Below are 13,734 nucleotides of genomic sequence, written 5' to 3'. Positions count from 1 at the left end.
CCAGGATGAGATCGAACAATGTTGTGTCATCGTGTTTAAATGTCGTGTTTTTTTGTTTGTTGGTTGAGTGTGATATGTTGTATTGTGTCAATAAATAGGCAGATTCATGGAAACGTACATTTTTAAATCTTGAGTTATGTACAGTGTTTCGAAAGTACAGTGTTTTGAATTATATACATTTCTTTGCAGATGGTGTTAACAAACTGTAGCATACCTGTTTTGTTTCAATCAAAGCATATATTTTGCCTAGTGGAGCACACTGAATTTCTCCGTCCATGACCACAAGGCCCTCCAGCGGGTGGTGGCCCAGTAAATCTACTCAAAAACGGTGCCTTAGGAAGGCCCGCAGCATCGTCAAGAACCCCACACACCCCAGCCACAAGATGTTGATATTAGGTCTGATACCAACAGGCTCCGAGACAGTTTCTATGTACAAGTCATCAGACTGCTGAACACTTGATCTGGACTGATGACCTGCATTTACTCTCTGTGACTTAGAACACACACACACACACACACTCACACTCACACTCACACACACACACACAAACAACTGCTGCTACCCCAATACATTGGGTAATAATTGGACTATAAATTGTGCCTTCCTATATTATACTGCTAACATGTTTATTCTGTTCTACTGAGCCATTTACTTTGTATGATATTGTATTTCTTACTGTTGCATTGTCAAGCAGGAACCTGCAAGTACAGTACTCATTTTGTTGGACAGTGTATACCATGTGCATCACGTACATCTGACTAATACAACTTAAAAACTTGTTGAGTTTTGGTAGCGTAGGAGAAAAATGCGACCATTCGCACAATCATCCTAAAATTAGGTGTTTTTTGACTTACAGTAACGTTATACTATAATATTTGGTTATGTACAATACTATCATTATGTGATCTTGCAGACATTGATCTAGCTTTGATCAATAGCAGTACATGGGTAGAAATCACTGGGGAAGCCAAGTTCCCCCCCCCCAAAAAAAGGCACATTACAACCTGTGTTGTGATTGATAATGGCGTTGTTTGCACTTTAACCTGTTAATTCATATGCCTTGCGACGTGAAACATTGGCCTAAAGGTCGATACAATAAGAAGACACAGAGGCAGAATAAATTCAACCACACCTTTGTTTTATCACACAAAGTCCACAAAGAGCTGCTGTCACCTTGTGTAAATGATTGGAGACAGGCGCAGGAATACGTAATAGGGAGTTTTTAATACTCCACCCAAAAATACAACATGCCATGAAAGGCACGGGGACGAAGCCCAAAACAAACACGTATACAAAAACACAGGGACGTAACCCAAACAAAAGAGCGAGGTTAAACCTTTAATAAATACATGGGACGAGACCCGTAATAATGAGTAGACAATACACGCAGCACGAAAGCCGAAACAACTAAGACCATGGGAACAATAACGGACAGTGGTGAACAGAGGGCACATATACAATTACTAATCAGGGGAATTCAGGGGAATTGGAATCAGGTGTGTGTAATGAGACAGTTCAGTGACGCCTAGAGTCCGGTGACATAGACCTTCAGAACTGGTGCATGGAATGAACAGCAGGACCGGGGGGAATCTATGACAGAATCCACTTCCTGACACGCTGCACTGGCAGCTGAACAACACCGGCCTCGGGGACAACCACAGGGACCAGTTGCAGCTACCGAAGTCGCGTCATCGTAGGACAGGCCAGTTGCAGCTGTCGAAGTTGCGAAGGCGTCGGACGGGCCATTCCCACTGTCCGTTGGTCTTGTGAGTACCTGTGCTTTGTTGTTTCGGCTTTCGTGCTGCGTGTATTGTGTACTTGTAATTACGGGTCCCGTCACATGCATTGTTGTGCACTACTTATTACGGGTCTTAACCTCGTTCTTTTGTCTGGGTTACATCCCTGTGCCTCACCCTAATACTTTGGTCTATTTTCCCCTCATAATTTAGCCGACTGTTCTGACTTGGTGGTGCTGTCGGGACAGCTTTATGTAGGCCCGAACTGTTTGTGGGCACCGTTTGTCACCGTTATAGTGCAATTCATAGACTGTATAGTAGAGATGCACGATATATCAGAATCGGACGATATTAGCTAAAAATGACAATATCGGTATCGGCCCGATGTCTAGTTTAACGCCGATGTTAAAAACCGATGTCAAAGCTACTGTGCATACCTAATATAATGTAGGTACATGACATAATGTAACATTTCACGCTACACATGCAATACAGCAATCCTAACCTAGCCCACAATGTCTGCTGTGTGGATGAAGCAGTCAACAAGTCGAGCAGTCATTTGAAAGAGTAAGAAGATTTCAGCAGGACAACTCAAAGGCGAAATCCATTAAAGCCAAGATAATGGCATTCATTGCCCTTGACAATCAACCGCTCTCTGTGGTGGGTGATGTTGGCGTTCACCGACTGGTCGAGCACCGATACACACTACCAAGTGCGCTATTTTTCAGATGCTGCCCTACCGGATTTACAAAGTAATCGCGTCACTGCTATTAGCTTCACGACATACATACTATGGAACGCCGTTTGGGTCTTTGTATGTCAAAGAAGATACAGTAGCACTGTCAAAGCTGTACAAAAAAGTCTACAAACAAGCAAACACCGGCAACGAACTATGTGTTTACAATACCACGTTGGTAATAAAGCATCGTTTGTTCAACTGCAACTTCTGGGGTAGCTAGCTTTAGCTTGGTACCTAGATAGCACCAATATAACCAGCCTAAAAACAATGACCAGTAGAACCTGCAGTCATTTTCATTATTCTTAGCAATGATTTAGGAATCCTTGTGAAATAGTATTAGCTAGGTTGCCACTTGTTATTCGCCTATTGAAATTGAACTTCAGTTCATGGAAATAAATAACTAGTCAGCAACTTAACCCTGTTGCCCAAATCTAACGTTATAAACAGCCAGCTAGCTTCATCTGGCTAGTGAGGCTCGGCCGGACCAGGTTATGGGTTGTGAAGCTAGCCACAATAAGGATTAGGCACAATAGTGGAATTTGCGGTTTGCCTTCAAAATAAAAGTATTGGGTAGCCTTCCACAAGCTTCCCACAATAAGTTGGGTGAATTTTGGCCCAATCCACCTGACGCAGCTGGTGTAACTGAGTCAGGTTTGTAGGCCTCCTTCCTCGCACTTGCTTTTTCAGTTCTGCCCACAAATGTTCTAAGTGGATTGAGGTCAGGGTTTTGTGATGGCCTCGCCAATACCTTGACTTTGTTGTCCTTAAGCGATTTTGCCACAACTTTGGAAGTATGCTTGGGATCATTGTCCTTTTGAAAGACCCATTTGCGACCAAGCTTTAACTCCTGACTGATGTCTTGAGATGTTGCTTCAATATATCCATACATTCCTCCTCATGATAACGTCTATTTTGTGAAGTGCACCAGTCTATCCTGCATTAAAGGACCCCTACAACATGACGCTGCCACCCCCGTGCTTCATGGTTGGGATGGTGTTCTTTGGCTTGCAAGCCTCCCCCTTTTTCCTCTAAACATAACGATGGTCATTATGGCAGTTCTATTTTCGTTTCATCAGACCAGAGGACATTTCTCCAAAAAGTACGATCTTTGTCCCCATGTGCAGTTGCAAACCGTAGTCTGGTTTTTTTATGGCAGTTTTTGGAGCAGTGGCTTCTTCCTTGCTGAGCGGCCTTTCAGGTTATCTCGATATAGGACTTGTTTTACTGTGGATATAGATACTTTGTACCTGTTTCCTCCAGCATCTTCACATGGTCCTTTGCTGTTGTTCTGGGATTGAGTAGCACTTTTCGCAGCAAAGTACGTTCATCTCTAGGAGACAGAACATGTCTCCTTCCTGAGCAGTATGACGGCTATGTGGTCCCAAGGTGTTTATACTTGCGTACTATTGTTTGTACAGATAAATGTGGTACCTTCAGGTGTTTGGAAATTGCTCCCAAGGATGAACCAGACTTGTGGAGGTCTACAATTTTTTTCTGAGGTCTTGGCTATTTCTTTTGATTTTCCCATGATGTCAAGCAAAGACGCACTGAGTTTGAAGGTAGGCCTTGACATACATCCACAGGTACAACTCCAATAGACTCAAATGAGGTCAATTAGCCTATCAGAAGCTCCTAAATCCATTACATAATTTTTTAAATTTTCCGAGCTGTTTAAAGGCAGTCAACTTAGTGTATGTAAACTTCTGACCCGATGGAATTGTGATACAGTGAATTATAAGTGAAATAATCCACATGCAAACAATTGTTGGAAAAAATGTGTCATGCGTAGATGTCATGTGTAGATGTCCTAACCAACTTGCCAAAACTATAGTTTGTTAACAAGAAATTTGTGGAGTGGTTGAAAAATGAGTTTTAATGACTACAACCGAAGTGTATGTATAAATATATGTATATAAATTTCCTGTCTTAGGTCAGTTAGGATCACCACATTATTTTAAGAATGTGAAATGTCAGAATAACAAGAGAGAATTATTTCTTTCCGCTTTTATTTCTTTCATCACATTCCCAGTGGGTCAGAATTTGACATACACTCAACTTGTTTTTGGTAGCATTGCCTTTAAATGGTTTAACTTGGGTCAAACGTTTTGGGTAGCCTTCCACAAGCTTCCCACAATATGTTGGGTGAATTTTGGCCCATTCCTCCTGACAGAGCTGGTATAACTGAGTCAGGTTTATAGGCCTCCTTGCTCGTACACGCTTTTTCAGTTCGGCCCACAAATGTTCTATAGGATTGAGGTCTTGGCTGATTTCTTTTCATTTTGTCATGATGTCAAGCAAAAAGCCACTGAGTTTGAAGGTATAAATCTTTAATAGTGTTCCAACCGGAGAATTCCTTTGTCTGTAGAAATGTAATGGAACAGAGCTATCTCTCACATGAGCGCGTGTGACCAGCTCATGCCACTCTGGCAGACCTCTGACTCATTCAGCTCCCATTCCCCCCTCCTTCACAGTAGAAGCATCAAACAAGGTCCTAAAGACTGTTGACATCTAGTGGAAGCCGTAGGAAGGGCAATATCACCCCATAGACACTGTATATTCGATAGGCAATGAGTGGAAAAACTACAAACCTCAGATTTCCCACTTCCTGGTTGGATTTTTTTCAGGTTTTCGCCTGCCATATGAGTTCTGTTATACTCACAAACATTATTCAAACAGTTTTAGAAACTTCAGAGTGGTTTCTATCCAAAATAATTAATAATATACAGATATTAGCAACTGGGCCTGAGTAGCAGGCAGTTTACTCTGGGCACGCTTTTCATCCAAATGTGAAAATACTGCCCCCCATCCCAAATGGGTTAATAAGACATTTGTGGAGTGGTTGAAAAATGAGTGTAATGACTCCTACCGAAGTGTATGTAAACTTCTGACTTCAACTGTAAGTGTACAATTTTTTAAAAAGAAAGCTCACTCTCCCTTAATGTGTGATTCAGGACTAACAGAGAAATGCATATTCATTGTAGATATGCATCAGCTGAGGCTCCACAAAACAGATGGCTACAGCAATGTAGCCTTCCCTTCAGCACAGCTTCAAAATCAAGGATCACCTCAATGCCAGAGCAAGTTGTTTGTTCTGAGGCTTGACAGATGTCATGTGACAAACTCATGTGTAATATTTGAGGAGTCCAACACAACTTGCTTGTGGCGGACATTTTACTGTGAATGTAATATGTATACATACAGGAAGAACACATCCTCTAATTCACTTCCCGTTAGACTCTAAATTCCCTCTATACATCACATTATAGATCACACTTTACTTACAAGATTCTTTGTAAACCAGATCAACAAGCCTGGAGTAGGAAGCTCTCTCAGATAGTCAACAAGCCTACGACTCTAGACAGACCCTCTATTTCTCCTCAGTCTTCTGACTTCTGAGACTAACTGGGTGAGGTGATATGGACTGGGCCCTTCACCCTCAGACCAACAAGGGAGTCTGGGGTTCTGGTTGCTTTCAGCACAAGGCGTGCCCAGATGGACTTGTCACCACATGCCTCCTGGGAATGTGGCACCCACTCAACAACTGCAGCAGATCATATCAAAAACATCCAAACCCAGTCCATGCAGAATAGACTGGACATTACAAGATGTCTGTAATTAGCTACGGGACAACCATGGGGCTTGACTCACAAGCTCTCTTACTGTGTTGATAACGTACATTGGTCAGTCAATTCATTTCACTGTGTTCATTAACAACATGTATGCATAACAATGACATACTTAAATGTAATTATGGTCTTCGTGGAACTGCAAACGCTGCATGGTTGACAGATTTATTTTCCCTCCAGCTTCCAACTGTCTCTCAGGAGCTTGAGAAGAGATGTAAACACTATCCAATAAAAACAAAAGAAAGCCAAAGAAAAAGACAAAATGAGAGGAATGTGATACTGGTATGGTGGAAAACATTTCCCATTTGTGTATATTTTTTCAGTAAAATGGTCTAATTTCAACTCGTGTAACTCAGTGTCACTGCCAGTGAATGAGAACAGCGGTTGTGAGCTGTAGCAATCCCTTTATGCTCCACATGTTCGAGAACTGCTCTCTGCTTGCTTAAAAATAAATAGCTGAACTATGATAAACCTCACACAGCCAGGGATCCCTACTCTAATTCTGAGACTTCAAGTGAGCTGTGTTTTTATATATAAAATAGCTCTCACCACTAGGTCTGGTGTACTCCAGAGAAAAATAGCGGGAGCTGTTACGCAATATAGTTAGACTTTTTCTTTCTCAACAAATGGCAGAGAGGAAAGAAGCTGTCCAGTGCTGAGCGTGGATCTCACCAAACATCTCCAAACATGGCTCGAAAAGGCCCGGGCCAGAGAAACAGCTTAGTCCTCTAATTGTGAGGACCCCTCTCTTCCATGAACAGTTTCCATACTGGCTGTGAGCCTGAGGGTTCTACACATTCCACACAAGAGCCATTGGATGTTCAGGGGCTAGCAGTTTTAAACAACTGCAATCTAAAAGGAAATGCATGCAATTTTGAAACATTCTAGTTTTCTGGGTTTCTAGTGTTTCAGGAAAGACCATAAGTAATTGTCGAGAGGGAAAATATGGCCAACACATACCTACTGGACTGGAGTACTGATAATCCTACGAGTTCTTACAAGATAAAGTGAAAAACAAGTGAGGTGTCACTCTTTTCACGGGAGGAAAAACATCCACCCAGTGTGTTGACCTGGCTAATGAAAGGTTAGTACTTTTGAGAATGGAGGGTCGTTGTTGTTGGTGCTGCGGCTAGCTAGCATGGCCATGAAAAGCCCTGACAGTTATTGGGCATTGACAATGACCAGAGCCTGAGGATAGATTGGGCTTGGCACGTGTGAAGGTCCTGGGGAAGGTGCTGGCTCATCACATGGACACAACGTCTCATATGGACATTTTTAGAGAGCCAGTCTGAGCACAAACGGACAGCTCAGCTTTTAGAGCCAGTGTAATAAGAATGTCACTGAGCTGAAAGTTTACCAAGGACGATACGGTTGCCTCACAAGGACTCTAGGCTGTCCTCCAAGATCTCTTGGTAGAGAATACACCAAGAATCACAGATAGAGAGAGGATAAACAATTATACTTATTGTTAGGCACCTGGTAAAAAGTACAAACAAATACAAATATGAAACCGGGATTATTATTTTTTTAAACATACATTATACATATAGATCAGATGCCATTTGACTGACATAGAGTATAAGATTCGATCATTCTGTAACTGGAAGACCGCCAGAGGACAAGCCACGACCTAAGGTGGATTCTTGCTGACTTAGACAATGGCGAAACCTAACATGTTTATGTGTCCGTTGATGAATTTTCAGGTTATGTCCTGAGAGAGTATTGAAAGTTTCCCCTTATTTCAGGGTGGTGTTTTGACTCAGACATGAAATGCAGGCTTACATACTGTTGAGTGTCCTACCTGTTATGACTCCCTGAGTGGTTGTGTGACCTGACTACTTGATTATTTTGTCATAGGATACAGTAGCTACACATATATATAGAAAAAATATAAAAGCAATGCAACAATCCAGTCATTTCAAGTACTTAGACAAAAGTAACAAAAGCAGGTCTCTAAAAATGTCTCAATATCTGCCGATTTTAAGTGTGCCACCTCATTTCTGTCTATCCTCTTACCGTGACACAAGCACTAAAGGGCACTGATAGCCTATTATCTGGCAGCTCCGAGAATGATAGCTTTATCTTTCACTTGGATAAGCAGGCACTCAGCTTCATCACGACAGTACTATATGTAACTGGTGTGAAATGGCTAGCTAGTTAGCTGTGCGCGCTAGCAGCATTTCAATCAGTGACATCACTCACTCTGAGACCTTGAAGCAGTTGTTTCCCTTGCCCTGCAAGAACCCCGGCTTTTTTTCGAGCGATAGCTAACGATGCTTGTTCAGAGGGTCCCTGGTTCAAGCCCAGGTTAGGACAAGGAGAGGGATGGAAGCAAGACTGTTACATTGATGCTGTTGTCCCGGATCACTCAGTTGAGCTCTGCACAGCTGCTGGGGTTGCTGCAGAGAAGGAGGAGGTCAACCGGTGTGAAATGCCCTCAGAACAACCTCAACTCGTTGGGGCATGGACTCTACAAGATGTCGGAAGTGTTCCACAGGGATTCTGGCCCATGTTGACTCCAATGCCTCCCACAGTTGTGTCAAGTTGGCTGGGAGTCCTTTGGGTGGTAGACCATTCTTGATACACACAGGAAACTGTTGAGCGTGGAAAAACCCAGCAGTATTGCAGTTCTTGACACGCTCAAACCAGTGTACCTGGCACCTACTTCCATACCCCGTTCAACGGGACTTAAATCTTTTGTCTTGCCCATTCACCCTCTAAATGGCGCACATACACAATCCATGTCTCAATTGTCTCAAGGCTTAAATATCCTTCTTAACCTGTGTCCTCCCCTTCATCTACACTGATTGAAGTGGATTTGAAGTGACCATAAGGGATCATGATTTGAACCTGTATTCCTCTGGTCAGTCTGTCATGGAAAGAGCAGGTGTTCCTAATGTTTTGTACATACAATTGGCTCATTCTCTCCCCTGTAACTATTCCCCAGGTCGTTGCTGTAAATGAGAATGTGTTCTCAGTCAACTTACCTGGTAAAATAACGGTAAAATAAAAAAATAGAAATAAACAAATGCTTGGCTTTTACATTTGAATTTGATATTCTACGGTACCTGCATGGTGCAGAGTGGGGCATATAGCAAGACTAGATGCTTTTGTCGAAACAGCTGTCAGCAAGTGTTTTGTTTTCCCTTGGTCTTTCCACCACAGCTTGCAGTGCCAGCGAGAGGGTGACAAGAAATCAATCACCAAACCATAAATTCTCTATTCACTTTGTTGTTTACTCACTTCCATTGGTGGGCTTCTCTTTGTGTGCTCAGACCTCGAAAAGCCAAAGCACAACACTTCATGTAGCACTATCCACTTTGGCCAATTGGAGCAGATGGAGAAAAGGGGGAGGAGGGAGGTTGCTAGGCAACGTGCAGTAACATTAACACAGAATGGAAACAGAAACCTTTCTGGTGTGTCTGGCAGAAACATCCGGCCTGCCCAGAGAACCATCAGTTATTGAGATTAAAGAGAATGTTGTTTTCAAATGCACTCACTATCTGGTACTGTCTAGGATCTGTAAACAAATCATATGCCATCAAGTAATATGACATAAAAGCTTTTGATTTGGGTATTTGATGCATAATAATTGACAACTCCTAGATTAATATGCTGGCTTTAACCCTGCCTTGGTTTCCAGTTGTACTGAAAAAATACATGCAAGTTGGATAAATGCATTTAGAGACTAATAAAACCTGTCTAGCTATAGCCTACCATAAACTTGCTTTGGTTTAGATAGAAAATTCTCCCTTCTGACTAAGATCCTCAAGATGTTAAATAACCTTATAATGGACATATAAAGCACCTCTTGAGACAAATCTGAAATTCAGTTTTGATTCGTGTCTCGTGGTTGTTCTTCTCACTTCAAAGGGGTCCAAGTAACATGATTCTAAAGGATTGATCAAATATTTACCACTCAACACAAATAATTAATCATCAGCCTGAGAAGACGTTAATCATCCGCCTGGGAAGACAGAAACAACAAGCCATAGACAATTCTCTCAAAGAAATAACTGTTCCGTGTACTTACATTTCCATTTTCCTTTTTAGTAGTTTATCAGATGCTCTTATCCAGAGCGACTTACGGCAGTTGGTGCATACAATAGCGTGCTGTTCACATGTTACGGGGTGACATTTGAGTTTGCAATGCACCTGTGCCATTGGACATGTCAGCATAGGAACACTGAGGCAGAATATGGCCATACATGAGGAAATATTTTGGAATGGAAAAAAGTTAGCACCAACGTTTGAGCGACGCCTGATAAAGACTGAGAGGACAGGTCGGACGTGAAGGTTTAAAGAGAGTGCATTGATACGGTATGTGTGTGGGGGGGTGCGTTCATTCAAAATGACAGAGCACATGGGGTTTCTTAGCACTACAGATCCTTCGCCAACTGTTACAGAATGTGTCACCCATTCAGCATGTTGATCAGTATGTCATGTTCATGGTAAATGTTTCTGGTAAAGAGAGAGTTCCTTAGACAATAGACAACAGTCCTCCATTGTATATAGTGGTGATGGATGCTCGGTTGTCTGAAAGGTGTGCTGGCTCACATGGTAGCACGGTTTACAGCTGCAGTCCTGAGCGGACCTATCCCCCTGGATTCGAGGTTTTACTGGTTCACAGGAGTACTCAAATTGGTCTTGCAGGACAGGGCAGAGTCATGGTACACATGGGCTGAATGGGTGTACACGAAAACACTATCGTGTAGACACGTGAATGAGGCAGTGTTGTCATGCTCTCCCTCCTGAGAGAGGTCACAGGTCAATCCTGAGGTCAGTCATTCAGTGGTTACTGAGCGCCTCCACGCCCCTCCCCGTTGTGTGAAAGTACATGTCACATGCACTTAATCAGGAAGCCTGCCTGTTTGTCAGAGAAACTGTCAGGAACATGGAGGTAGCCATTCAGTGTGTCAATAACTATTGTACATTCAGTCCCTATGGGGCATTCAGTTGCTTTCGTCTCTATGAGTGAAGGGTGGGTTTGTGACGATAATCAAAAAAATATCATAATCCAGAATCTTCATAAATTGTAAAAATAAATAAATATATATTATCAAGGAACGGTGTCCAGAGGTTGAGGTTCTCATCTCCCACTTGGTGACCACGAGTAGTCTATTGTTTTTTCTTGGTCTTGCCTGTTTAATACTGCAGCTCATTCACTGAGTGATGCAGCAATCCTATTAAGTCCAACTTCAGAGCACAGTATGGACTTCCAGACAGCCTTATGTTATTCATTGTGTCATTTTTACACATCCACACAGATTACACAGAGAACCAGGTAGGCCTATACTCTACAGGGGAATGCACCGCAAAGAGAAGATAATAACAATGGGAATTTAGGAGCTCTGGACTCAATTTTCCCACACTCACATTTTGAGATGCTAGTTTGTAAGTAGACAACCATCCACACGTTATTATACTGTACTGTACCTACAAAAGTTGAATGGGGTTACCTATCAGTGCTGTATTATGTGCATTACAGCCCATACACACCAATGATGTCATTCATGTGTTTACCTACATACCATGTTGCCATATGTTATTTCTGCTATTACGAGAGAAAAAATAATTCTCAATATTGTGAACTAATCAAGAGTAAAATCATTTGGAAAGAGGTCAAGTGACGGTGTTCAATAATGTGCACGCGGCTTGTAGCGTTCCCTGCAACAACAAAAAAACACTACGTTTTATTCCTTAGTTCCAATATTTAGGATACTCTATTTTTACAAACCTATAATGTCTCGACACAAGGATGAGCGGCGGTTAGTCGTGTGGTTGCAGATATCAGATGGATGTGTCTCCACTGCGGTATTTAGCGCATCAGTGCAGGTAATAGGTAAGTGCTAGAATTACAATCAAACACTCGTGATATTATTGACGCAAGTCACTCGAGCCATCAAATGAAAGACACATTTGTGAACGTTTATGTTGTCAGGGGAGCGAAATTATCCAACATGGGCATGATGCAAATTGCCTTATTTATGTACGATATTTATCTGACGAGCAAAATTAAGCACACGAGAAAGGCAGACAATAAAATGACAAATGTTTACCTTTGTAGAGTGGCAATCCAAACGGTCTTATGCACGATATTTATCCGACGAGCAAAATTAAGCATATGAGAAAGGCAGACAATAAAATGACAAATGTTTACCTTTGTAGAGTGGCAATCCAGTGTTCCTTACCAATATCGCTGCCACACGCGGCAGTGAGGTCTCTGCTACAATGTACAGTCGCCACAGCGATCACACAGGCACACACACCCACCAATCTCCTCGACACGGTTCGCAACTCACCCCTTGCTCAAATACATGCGTCTTTCCCTCCTTGAGGACAGGCGAAATGATGGAGGTGGCGTCATTATGTCCTATGATGGGATATCTTCATCGCTCTTACATTACAGGCTTCTTACACGTGTCTCATCATTAGAATGTTGACGGATAATTTGATTAAGTAAACTGTTGTAAAATGCGAAATTCATGTGAGATGAATTGAATGCATTTGATTAATTGTAGCCTATGAGGTAGTAAGTCTGGTGAAGTTTGGTGAAGTTTGTGTTTTTAACGTGTATTTGTGGTTGAAGGACCACTATGCATAGTGACTCAGGAACAGGTGCAAATGTGATACATTAATACACCATAACGTTTAGCTTGTTGGATCCATCTTGGGCTCACTTGTCAATAAAGCTATATGGAAGTGCCAAACATACACTCAAATGTAAGCGGACAATAGTGTGTTGTGCAGGTTGACAATTAAATATACATCAAAGCATCAGACAATAGATCATTGATAGTGTTACAAAAGAAAGAAAGAAAGAATGAACATGCCAAACATCACTCTCAGTTCATTAAAAAAACGGTGTAAATCATGTACAGAGCGCCACCAAGTGGCTCATATTGTACGTTACATCCTCTATGTACAGTGTGCGGTGTAAAGCGCGTGTCTGCTGATGGCACTCCTTTCAAGGAAATGAATGTTCATGTCCATGTCTTGTGGTGCGTGCCAAACATGAACTCAAAACATTTATTTTAAAACAGATTACATAAATGGTTCATCTTTGCATTTGTAAAAATCAAAGTTCATTGTGTGATCGGTTGTATAATAATACAGTGGTACACAATCCACGAACAAGCGTGACAAACAAACATAATCTTTATTTGATCAATTTGTTGAAAACCGTTCACAATTCTAACGCATGTGAGTTATTACGAAATCATTTACACTACCACTGCGTCTATTGCAGGGTTGGAGTCATTAGAATTCAAGTCAGTCAATTCAGAAAGTGATTTGAATTTAACATTGAAAAACGTTTGAAATGAATAGCTTCTCCATTTGAGTTTATTTAGAAGCAATTGAAAATAGATGCCTTTTTTTATTATGCTTATACAGTCCCACCCCTCAACTGTTCACCAAAAAAAGTGACAGGGTGCCACTTTGTTGTTGTTTGAATCCAAGATGTCCCTTTTATACATGAATTTCAGTTTACTTACCGAATTGACTGACTTGAGGATGGCGTTCTATGTGGTTCTGTTCGACACACCCAAACCTTCATGCATGATGTTCATATACAGTGCCTTCCGAAAGTAATCACACCCCTTGACTTTTTCCACATTTTGTTTTGCTACA

At 41.8% G+C, this 13,734-nt stretch overlaps 1 protein-coding gene across 6 annotated transcripts in view; it reads right to left on the bottom strand.

Annotated features, from left to right (window-relative positions):
* LOC124041433 (sorbin and SH3 domain-containing protein 1-like) overlaps positions 1-12,400 on the bottom strand; it is a 72,681-nt gene extending 60,281 nt beyond the window's left edge. For 5 of the 6 annotated variants that reach the window (XM_046359000.1, XM_046359004.1, XM_046359003.1 and 2 more), the window contains exon 1: positions 12,263-12,400. The gene's annotated coding sequence lies outside the window, so the exon portion shown is untranslated. Of the gene's footprint in view, positions 1-12,161; positions 12,176-12,262 lie in introns of those variants that run through there. The other variant, XM_046359001.1, reaches the window with a different exon arrangement.
* Between the last annotated feature and the right edge of the window lie 1,334 nt (positions 12,401-13,734).

Source organism: Oncorhynchus gorbuscha, linkage group LG08, assembly GCF_021184085.1.
Source record: "Oncorhynchus gorbuscha isolate QuinsamMale2020 ecotype Even-year linkage group LG08, OgorEven_v1.0, whole genome shotgun sequence".
Lineage (NCBI taxonomy): Eukaryota > Metazoa > Chordata > Actinopteri > Salmoniformes > Salmonidae > Oncorhynchus > Oncorhynchus gorbuscha.
This window is presented reverse-complemented; position numbering and strand designations above follow the sequence as displayed.